Below are 11,254 nucleotides of genomic sequence, written 5' to 3' on the forward strand. Positions count from 1 at the left end.
CAAGATTTCGGGGTGTGTTTATTAGAATTTCTGACCATTCTTGTAAAAGCACATGTAAGGTCATGGATGATGTTGGATGAGAAGGCCTGGTTCTCACAGGAAGAACTTTCCAGTGTAGGAAAGGGACTTCACTCTGTGTACTCCGACGTCGAGGTGCTAACGTCTCTGTTAAACACTTTAAAAAACTCTGAAAATGGAATACGAAAGGTGGATTCTTGATTCTTGCCGTCGGAGTACACAGAGTGAAGCGAAAAGACTACAACTGTGTAAACAGGCCCCGTTTCCGGTGGCAGGGGAATATTGACTATTCCAACAGAACTCAATGGGATTTACAAAATGCTAAATAAAACACTACAGGAACGTTTTTTCTTTACGAAACTTTTTTTGGAACGTCATTGAACAGCGCTGACGACCCGGTGAGTAGCATATTTTAAAAAAAGAACGTTTAAGGTTGTTTTAAGGACATTATCGGACATGCTCTATGCAAGCCATTCTAAAGCAGCCAGGGGTGGATTCTAAATGAGCCAAAAAGCAGAGACAGGACCAATTGTCAAAATTTTGGTGTCGATCATTCGATTTCATCCTGGACACTACAGAAAATGGGCTAAAAGTGTTAAAAACCGAACTTCTCCTTTAACTTGAAATGGCCAAGCTGCTTCCGAAAAACCAGTGCAACTTTAAAATGGCGCTCCATCAAACTTTACACTTGCACAATACAGTCAGGTCAAGTAAGTGTTCATCTCCTGCCAACCACAAAATCCAGACTTGCCTTAAGATTTCCAGGTTGAGAAGCATTATTCATCATTCCAGAAAACATGCCTCTAATGTGGGTGGTGGCATGCAACTAACACTTTTCATTTTATACTTCATTTAGTGCTTGGGTGTAGCTGCTCAGCCATTCCATGAGTTTACAGGTGCTGGTCATAAAATTAGAATATCATGAAAAAGTAGATTGATTTCAGTAATTCCATTTAAAAAGTGAAACTTGTATATTATATTCATACATTACATACAAACTCATATATTTCAGATGTTTATTTTGTTTAATTTTGATGATTACAAATGACAACAAATGAAAATCTCAAATTCATCATATCAGAAAATTAGAATATTACTGAAAACCAATAAAAACAAAGGATTTATAGAAATGTTGGCCAACTGAAAAGTATGAACATGAAAAGTATGAGCATGTACAGCACTCAGTATTTAGTTGGGCCTCCTTTGGCCTGTATTACTGCAGCAATGCGGCGTGGCATGGAGTCGATCAGTCTGTGGCACTGCTCAGGTGTTATGATAGCCCAGGTTGCTCTAATAGTGGCTTTTAGCTCTTCTGAATTGTTGGGTCTGGTGTATTGCATCTTCTTCTTCACAATACCCCATAGATTTTCTATGGGGTTAAGGTCAGGAGAGTTTGCTGGCCAATTAAGAACAGGGATACCATGGTCCTTCAACCAGGTACTGGTAGCTTTGGCACTGTGTGCAGGTGCCAAGTCCTGTTGGAAAATGAAATCTGCATCTCCAAAAAGTTGGTCAGCTGCAGGAAGCATGAAGTGCTCTAAAACTTCCTGGTATGTGGCTGCGTTGACCCTGGACCTCAGAAAACACAATGGACCAACACCAGCAGATGACATGGCACCCCAAACCATCACTGACTGTGGAAACTTTACACTGGACTTCAAGCAACGTGGATGAAGTGCCTCTCTTCTTTTCCTCCAGACTCTGGGACCTTGATTTCCAAAGGAAATGCAAAATTTACTTTCATCAGAGAACATGACTTTGGACCACTCACCAGCAGTCCAGTCCTGTTTCTCTTTAGCCCAGGCAAGACGCTTCTGACGCTGTCTGTGGTTCAAGAGTGGCTTGACACAAGGAATGCGACAGCAGAAACCCATGTCTTTCATACGTCTGTGTGTGGTGGTTCTTGAAGCACTCACTCCAGCTGCAGTCCACTCTTTGTGAATCTCCCCCACATTTTTGAAGGGGTTTTGTTTCACAATCCTCTCCAGGGTGCGGTTATCTCTCTTGCTTGTACACTTTTTTCGACCACATCTTTTCCTTCCCTTCGCCTCTCTATTAATGTGCTTGGACACTGAGCTCTGTGAACAGCCAGCCTCTTTAGCGATGACCTTTTGTGTCTTGCCCTCCTTGTGCAAGGTGTCGATGGTCGTCTTTTGGACAACTGTCAAGTCAGCAGTCTTCCCCATGATTGTGTAGCCTATAGAACTAGACTGAAAGACCATTTAAAGGCTTTTGCAGGTGGTTTGAGTTAATTAGCTGATTAGAGTGTGGCACCAGGGGCCATCAATTTTGAACCTTTTCACAATATTCTAATTTTCTGATATGATGAATTTGAGATTTTCATTTGTTGTCATTTGTAATCATCAAAATTAAACAAAATAAACATCTGAAATATATGAGTTTGTATGTAATGTATGAATATAATATACAAGTTTCACTTTTTAAATGGAATTACTGAAATCAATCTACTTTTTCATGATATTCTAATTTTATGACCAGCACCTGTACTACGTACCTTTCTAGAGCTAATATGGAGCATAGGTGGAAGTTCAGCTAAAGAAACTCATTGCTTTTCATACATCCACCATTTCAACAGACCTCCAGCCCCTCCTCCACATTCGTAGCTAAAGCTTCACCAGAGTGTCATTCCTCCCGGACTCCTACTGCGTTCCCCGTCTCCTCTTAAACGGTTTTGAGCCTGGTTCTGCCAGAGGTTTCTTCCCAACGGGGAGTTTTTCCTCTCCACTGTCGCTTCATTCTTGCTCATTATGGACAGGTTCTCTCACCCTGTGTTATCCAACTGGACTTCCATCTTCCAGGTCCCTGAGTGAAGCTCTAGTATCAGCTCACGCAGTCCACTGGATCTCCCCATAAAGCTCAGCATAGCGTCTTGCTAACCAGCAGTCTACAGACTGACCAACTTCATCCATCTCCACTCCACCACCAGTTTCAGGCCCGGGGGGGAAACAGCCCTATTCTTTGCTCCCGTTCATGAATTAAGTGCTGTTTCCTGCTGAGGTCTGAGCACCAAAGACAAAGTAATTGTATCAAATTTCTCCTAATTGTCTTTTCTCTTTGTGTGAGTTTTTTAGATTGAACTGAAGGCCACATGTAATTTCTAAGCTTGCTGATTGCAGGAAGTTGGAGACCTCTGAGCACTAACCACATTAGCATCTGCTGACCCAGCTCCATTAGTTATCATAGGTCTGGACAATATGGCCCAAACTCAAAGTATTGTCTCAGTTAAGATCAGTTGATACAATAGAAGTTCAATATTGACATAAAAAATTAAAGTCTCTAAGAATGTGGAGAAAGCCCAAAAGAAAACGTAAAAGAGTTCTGTAAAAATGCATTAAAATTATCTTTATAAGTCAATATCTTTATAAATCGCGTCTACTGTAATTTCTGTAATTTTAAATCACTGCCATTGAATAGTGATATTTTATACTGAATTATTGTGCACCACTAGGTAACTTGGCCTACCAATACATGGCCGAATTGGCTCCAATCTCTTCCACTCTGTTATAACACTGATGGTGAAATTTGAAGAAATGCATTTTAATCACCTGGCCTGCGGCATGGCACCCAATCACTTCACTACACTGGAATTCACCAATTGTAGAAACTCACTGCATGCCTTATTAACTGATTTTTATACACCGTTGACAATGGAAGAGACTGGAATACCTGGTTTTAATTATTTGCATTGGTGAGCAAACACTTTTGGGAATATAGTACCGTATTTTCACGACCATAAGGCGCACCGGACTAAAAGGCGCAGTCTCAGTTATGTGTCCCATTTCTGTATTTAACACACACATAAGGCGCACCGGACTATAGGGCGCGTTTTTTATATACAGGTACATGTCCTCTCAGGTGGATTTTCCCACTTAAAAACATATTAAAACTACTTTATTCCCACTGATCACAGCAAATAAAGCTGCAAGGTGTATTTATTACAAAGTATTATTCAAACCTGGGAACCGGCATGCTGATGACACAGGGCTGTGATTACTCCTCTGATACAGTTTATTGAGGCATAAATTAACTTAAAACATAGGCAGGATAATAATCTGGATGAACTGACTGCAATGATTAAATTTTCAGGTGGACTTTCTCACTTAAAAAGATTTAGATTATTTAGATGAAAAAACACCTGCGGAGGTGAGCCCGTATGCCCCGCGGCCCATAGGCTGCTGTTGAATTGAGTTTTCAGGTAGAAAAATAGAGCGGGAGCAAAACTGAGTATGATTGTGCTTTATTAATGTATTTATTACAGAGTATTAATCAAACCCATCAAAGTCCTCATCCTCTGTTTCTGAATTAAACAGCTGCGCTAAATCCGACATGCCAGTTTCCCCTTCCGACATGCCAGTTTCCCCTTCTTCTTCGTTTATTGACGCATAAATTAACTTAAAACATAGGCAGGATAATAATCTGGATGAACTGACTGCAATGATTAAATTTTCAGGTGGGCTTTATCACTTAAAAAGATTGAGATTATTTAGATGAAAAAACACCTGCGGAGGTGAGCCTGTATGCCCCGCGGCCCATAGGCTGCTGTTGTATTAAGTTTTCAGGTAGAAAAATACAGCGGGAGCAAAACTGAGTATGATTGTGCTTTATTCAAGTATTTATTACAGAGTATTAATCAAACCCCTCAAAGTCCTCATCCTCTGTTTCTGAATTAAACAGCTGCGCTAAATCCGACATGCCAGTTTCCCCTTCTGCGCTGTCAGTCACTTTCCGTGCAGCGCAGCTCCTCAGAAATAATGCCGGCTTTTGCAAAAGCTTGAACAACAGAGCCAGCAGATACGTTAGTCCAAGCATCTACAATCCATCCGCAAACGGTGGCGTAACTTGCCCGGCGCTGCCTCCCACTTTTCCTGAAACTGTGGTCTCCGTCTGTCATCCATCGCTCCCACGCCGCTCGCAGCCTTACTTTGAACGGCCGCGTCACACCGATGTCGAGCGGTGGAAGCTCCTTTGTCAGACCCCCGGGATAACGGCGAGCACAGCGTTCATTTGATTCACCTTTTTTTTCACATCGGCTGTGAGATGGGCACGCAGCAATGGTGATGCGTGGAAAAAACCACCTAGTCTTCTCAGATACACCTGCCTCAGCCACGCATCCATACGGAGCCACCCAGCCTTATACGCGCGTCAACCATTGACTATGCATGTAAACTCGCTGCTTCTGCTGCACCTGCTGGGTCCGGTTCACACCGATGTCGAGCGGTTGAACAGCGAGCACAGGGTTAATTTGTTTCCCCATGTTTTTCACATCAGCTGTGAGATGGGCACGCATGGAGTTACATATTAACAGCGATGGTGAGGGGTGGAAAAAAAAAACACCTGGTCTCCTTACATTCAGCCACTCTTTCATCATCTCCTCAATGAGGTGGTCTCAAAAGTCGCAGTTACAACACACATAGGGCGCACCGCACCATAGTACGGAGCCCCCTAGGGGACATGGGGAATTTTTTTTCTTTTGCGTTCCCTCGCAATACTTTTGCGTTCCCTCGCAATACTTTTGCGTTACCTCGCAATACTTTTGCGTTCCCTCGCAAAAACTTTTGCGTTCCCTCGCAAAACCTTTTGCGTTACCTCGCAATAGGGCTTGGTCGTCGTGACCATGTTGACGGCGCACTTTACGGCTTCCTTAGACTATTGCCTGTGTTCTCCCTCTCAGCCGTGTTTTATTTCGTTTAATTTCACCGTAACTTGATTTCAACCATGGTAAACCGTTGCTGTATTGTGGGCTGTAACAGCGCATCACATGATCGCCGAGGGAAAAACCTACAAAATGGGATAACTTTCCACCGCTGTTCTGCCTGGAGGCGCAAACACGGAGACCAAGTTTCACAGATAACAAAGAGTCGTCGGCTAGCTTGGATCGCGGCTGTAAGACGACAGAACAGAACTTTCCACAGTATCCTGATGTCAATGCGAGTGTGTTCCCTGCATTTTCATTCTGGTAAGTTAAAGATGCACGGTTTTATTTTATAGCCTACAGTGTTTCCTTCCTTCATCCGTGGCACCACAAACAAGCATGAACGCGCGCCCAGAGACTGTTGATATAGCATTTTCATCCTCGTTGGTAGAACACACTGCCAGTTCCTACAAGGACAGGGACATCCCTCTCCATTTTCAAAAAAAACCCTGAGGTTGACAGCTGTCATAGCACCACTTATAAATTTTGCTGATCCTAGCGCTTACCAGCCGTCTTGTAATGTAATGTAATCATATAATACAATTTAATAATGTGTATATTGAGGATCATTGATAACATTATGGTTCTATATGTGTTCAACACTGCTGCTGTGGATAATAATTTTAAATTGTGTCACCAGGAAAACCAGCAAATGAAATGTACACCTCGCATCCGGATTGGGCACCATCACTACACTTGGGCCACACTGAGATAAAGGCCACACAGACTGCACGCTATGAGAGACAGGAAAAGAGAAAACGGCAAAGGACTGACAGTACACCTGCGAGGATGAGACAGCTATTGATGACCTTGTTCCACCCGGTAAGCCTTACAGAGCCAGCAGATTCAACACCGTATGTTGCTTTTGTGGCTTTTTCAGCTGCATGATGCACATTTAGCTAAAAGATGTCCTTATTTTATCCATAGTGGAGACACCAGCACCAGCTGAGGATGGAGCTGAGCAGACACCGCTGACAGAATGTGACTTCTGTCAGCGCCGGCGTGCTGAAATCAACCGGCTGCTGGAGGAGAACAAGACCCTGAAACGTGAGCTTGGCCAGAGACTTCAAGCTTAACACTAGCTTTGTGACCATTCATTCAGTGAAAGGAATCTCAAATCTTCATCAAAACATTATTCAAAATATTAAAAAAAAATTTAAGAATAATTTGCTGAAATAGAAATCAGCATTTGTTTGATACTTAGTGTTAGAAAAAAAATGTGTCCTAACAGGTTTTCTGAACCATCTTCTAATCTAGTCTCCCCCAGCTGCTGGTAGAAACAAGATTTTTTTACCATCATTCAGAAACTGGATAGGTGTTACATCTGTATTTTGTTGAAAATCATTTATTGAACATTGTTATTAATAAAATTTTAAGGAATAGATTAAATAGTCAAAGATCCGCAAAATATAAAAAAATAAACAATAGTGCAGTGCTGTGGCCATTCAAGTTAACTCCTAGTTTGAATCAGAGTCTTTCAAAGTGAACTATTTAGAAAAATGAGTGCAGTATTGACTGCGGGTTATTAAATCTGACCTCATAAAACACTGTAACGGGTAACTTTGAGCTTAAATCATTCAGTCAGAGGTATTATGCAGGTTTAAATGTCCTGTGCTCATTTCATTTCTTTTTCTTTTAAGTGATATAACAATATAACAGCGTGGTTGTTATACTTTACTGTTGTATAACTGTGATTTATATGATATGTATACACATGCATGAGGGGTTGAGGTTAACGTTTGCTTTCCAGCATAGAATGAAATATAATGGTGTCCTTACCTGCATAATTTATGTCTATTTTTTTTCTCCTCAGGTCTTGCACTCTCAGCGCATTAATGAGACTCCCCTGAAGCCATGGGTCATCATTGCTGACGATGGGCAGGTTTGCTGTGCACACTGTACATGCATGGCTGGAATTGCAGAGGCATGTACACATGTTGGGGCTCTGCTGTTTAAGATTGAGGCAGCAGTCCGCATCCGTGGGAAAAAGACTGTGACAGATGTGCCAGCTTATTGGAAAATACCAGCAGGTATCAACAAAGTCAGCGGTGAAGTCGCCCACAAGATGGACTTCACTTCATCCAAAGTGCAGAGGATTGCTCTGGACAGAGTCATCGATGACAACATTCCCATGCCTGGCCTACGGACACGGGCCAGCAGACGCACTGCCCAAGCCACATTGGACGACTTATCGTCAATGTTCCCTGTTCTTCAGAACCATAGGTCAGTTTGTATGTCCACAGTGAAGCCCTACTTTCACAACTATGCTGCTCCTGTCCAGCCAGCTGTGATCCCAAAACCCCTGCAAGACCGTCTGCGCGACCCAAAGTTTGAAAATGCTCCACCAGCTGTCCTTCTCCAGCACTGTGAGACAGTGAAAGACATTGCAGCTGCATATTATTGCACGTCGTTATATTACAATACAATTATAGATTATATTATTGTATATCATGACATATTGCATCGCAGCCTTTATTTATACAATTTAAGAAATGCATATTGTTAAAAGTAATTATATAAGACATTGCACTAACATTGTTTTTTAATGTGTACTATAGTACCGGTAATAATTTGCACTACTTCAAATGTTATTGATATCTGTTATTACTTAATTTGATCTACCTCCAATTTTTATGTTTGTAATTGATGTTTCATAAATACGTATTTTTTATTACTTTGGAATTTTTTTTATACATAGACATTTTTTATAAAAAGCATAGTATTTTGTATTATTACATTGTATTGTTATATTTGCATATTATTGCACGTTGTTATATTATACAATTATAGATTATATTATTGTATATCATGACATATTGCATCGCAGCCTTTATTTATACAATTTAAGTAATGCATATTATTATAAATACTTATATAAGAATTTGCACTAACAGTGTTTAACTGTTAATGTTTACTATAACTACAATTTGTATAATAATAATTTGCAATATCTCCACTTTCCATTTCTCCATTGATGTTTCATTAAGACCGACTTATTAATAGGATTGAACATTTTGTATAAATACATACTATGTTATTGTAAGTAATTGCACTGCATTTTCATCGCGTCCATTTTTTATTTGTAACCATTTACCTACAAGCATTCAAACTGCACTGCTCTGTTCTGCGCTGCACTGTGTTCTCAAGTTTCACTACTTGCAAATAAACACTGAAAAGGATCTGATCGTTTGAGACCTCTTGCTTTTGGGTATGGATGCAAAACACACCTATGGCTAAAAAACAACCCACTTGTTAAATGTTTGCTTAGAGTGTATTGTTGATACAAAGAAATTGTCAATTCCATATTGAGCATCAATCTTTTCTTTAAAACAGTAATTCATAAACACCAGAATAAAGTGGTTGACTTTAAGGTGTGGAAGTCCAGTGTAGTATTTCACTTTGACGGTGTCTTCCTTCAGGAAATCTTCATCCATTTTTCTCTGGCCAAGCTCACGTTTCAGGGTCCTGTTCTCCTCCAGCAGCCGGTTGATTTCAGCACGCCGGCGGTGTCTGCTCAGCTCCATCCTCAGCTGGTGCTGGTGTCTCCACTATGGATAAAATAAGGACATCTTTTAGCTAAATGTGCATCATGCAGCTGAAAAAGCCACAAAAGCAACATACGGTGTTGAATCTTCTGGCTCTGTAAGGCTTACCGGGTGGAACAAGGTCATCAATAGCTGTCTCATCCTCGCAGGTGTACTGTCAGTCCTTTGCCGTTTTCTCTTTTCCTGTCTCTCATAGCGTGCAGTCTGTGTGGCCTTTATCTCAGTGTGGCCCAAGTGTAGTGATGGTGCCCAATCCGGATGCGAGGTGTACATTTCATTCGCTGGTTTTCCTGGTGACACAATTTAAAATTATTATCCACAGCAGCAGTGTTGAACACATATAGAACCATAATGTTATCAATGATCCTCAATATACACATTATTAAATTGTATTATATGATTACATTACAAGACGGCTGGTAAGCGCTAGGATCAGCAAAATTTATAAGTGGTGCTATGACAGCTGTCAACCTCAGGGTTTTTTTTGAAAATGGAGAGGGATGTCCCTGTCCTTGTAGGAACTGGCAGTGTGTTCTACCATAGAGGATAAAATGCTATATCAACCAACGAGGATGAAAATGCTATATCAACAGTCTCTGGGCGCGCGTTCATGCTTGTATGTGGTGCCACGGATGAAGGAAGGAAACACTGTAGGCTATAAAATAAAACCGTGCATCTTTAACTTACCAGAATGAAAATGCAGGGAACACACTCGCATTGACATCAGGATACTGTGGAAAGTTCTGTTCTGTCGTCTTACAGCCGCGATCCAAGCTAGCCGACGACTCTTTGTTATCTGTGAAACTTGGTCTCCGTGTTTGCGCCTCCAGGCAGGACAGCGGTGGAAAGTTATCCCATTTTGTAGGTTTTTCCCTCGGCGATCATGTGATGCGCTGTTACAGCCCACAATACAGCAACGGTTTACCATGGTTGAAATCAAGTTACGGTGAAATTAAACGAAATAAAACACGGCTGAGAGGGAGAACACAGGCAATAGTCTAAGGAAGCCGTAAAGTGCGCCGTCAACATGGTCACGACGACCAAGCCCTATTGCGAGGTAACGCAAAAGGTTTTGCGAGGGAACGCAAAAGTTTTTGCGAGGGAACGCAAAAGTATTGCGAGGTAACGCAAAAGTATTGCGAGGTAACGCAAAAGTATTGCGAGGGAACGCAAAAGAAAAAAAATTCCCCATGTCCCCTAGGGGGCTCCGTACCATAGGGCGCACCGCACATTTTGAGGGAAAAAAAAGACGTTTAAGTGCGCCTTATAGTCGTGAAAATACGGTATATCCTGGAAAAAAAAACAATTCACATGTTTACACTTTTTGCAAAGATTCAATATCTGATCTAACATCTGATCGACTACGAGAGCAGATCAATCAACACTATAGGTCGGAGAAACCACCTGGAGGTCATATTTGCTTAGCTTTATTTCTTTGGGCTATGAGTAGATTGTACAAAGACTGGTTGCAAAAGGGTTTATAAAATACCTCCATGGAAGATTCTGTTTCTTTATGCAAATAAGAAAGTGGGAGCAAAAAGACAAAAAAAAACTAATAAAACACAATAAACCCAGATAGAGAAAGTTGAAAAAAAGCTGCAAGAACAGAGTGAACTTATTTTGATTTTAAAGTCCTACGACATAGAAAAGCTTCTTTTTTGTGGAGTATACATATGCCTTGGCCACCATACAGATGTGGGTAATGATTCATGTCTCATGACCTTGAACAAGGATCACAATCATTTGATCTGGTTCTCACACCAGAATGGAGTGACACCCACATTAGAGATGATGTGACCAGACTCACAAAACAAGAAAGTAGGATAAGAAAGGAAAGATCGCAGCTAAGGCCTCTAACCTGATAAACTTTATAACCATTTCTGGATAAAAGTAATTAAAAGCTGATAATGATTAGGTTTAAACTGCAAAAGAGGAAAGGAAACCTTGCAGGTGGATTTAACTCTCACAGACAGATGCA

Source organism: Cyprinodon tularosa, unplaced genomic scaffold (assembly GCF_016077235.1).
Source record: "Cyprinodon tularosa strain WSP-4 unplaced genomic scaffold, ASM1607723v1 ctg41, whole genome shotgun sequence".
In the NCBI taxonomy this organism is placed as follows: domain Eukaryota; kingdom Metazoa; phylum Chordata; class Actinopteri; order Cyprinodontiformes; family Cyprinodontidae; genus Cyprinodon; species Cyprinodon tularosa.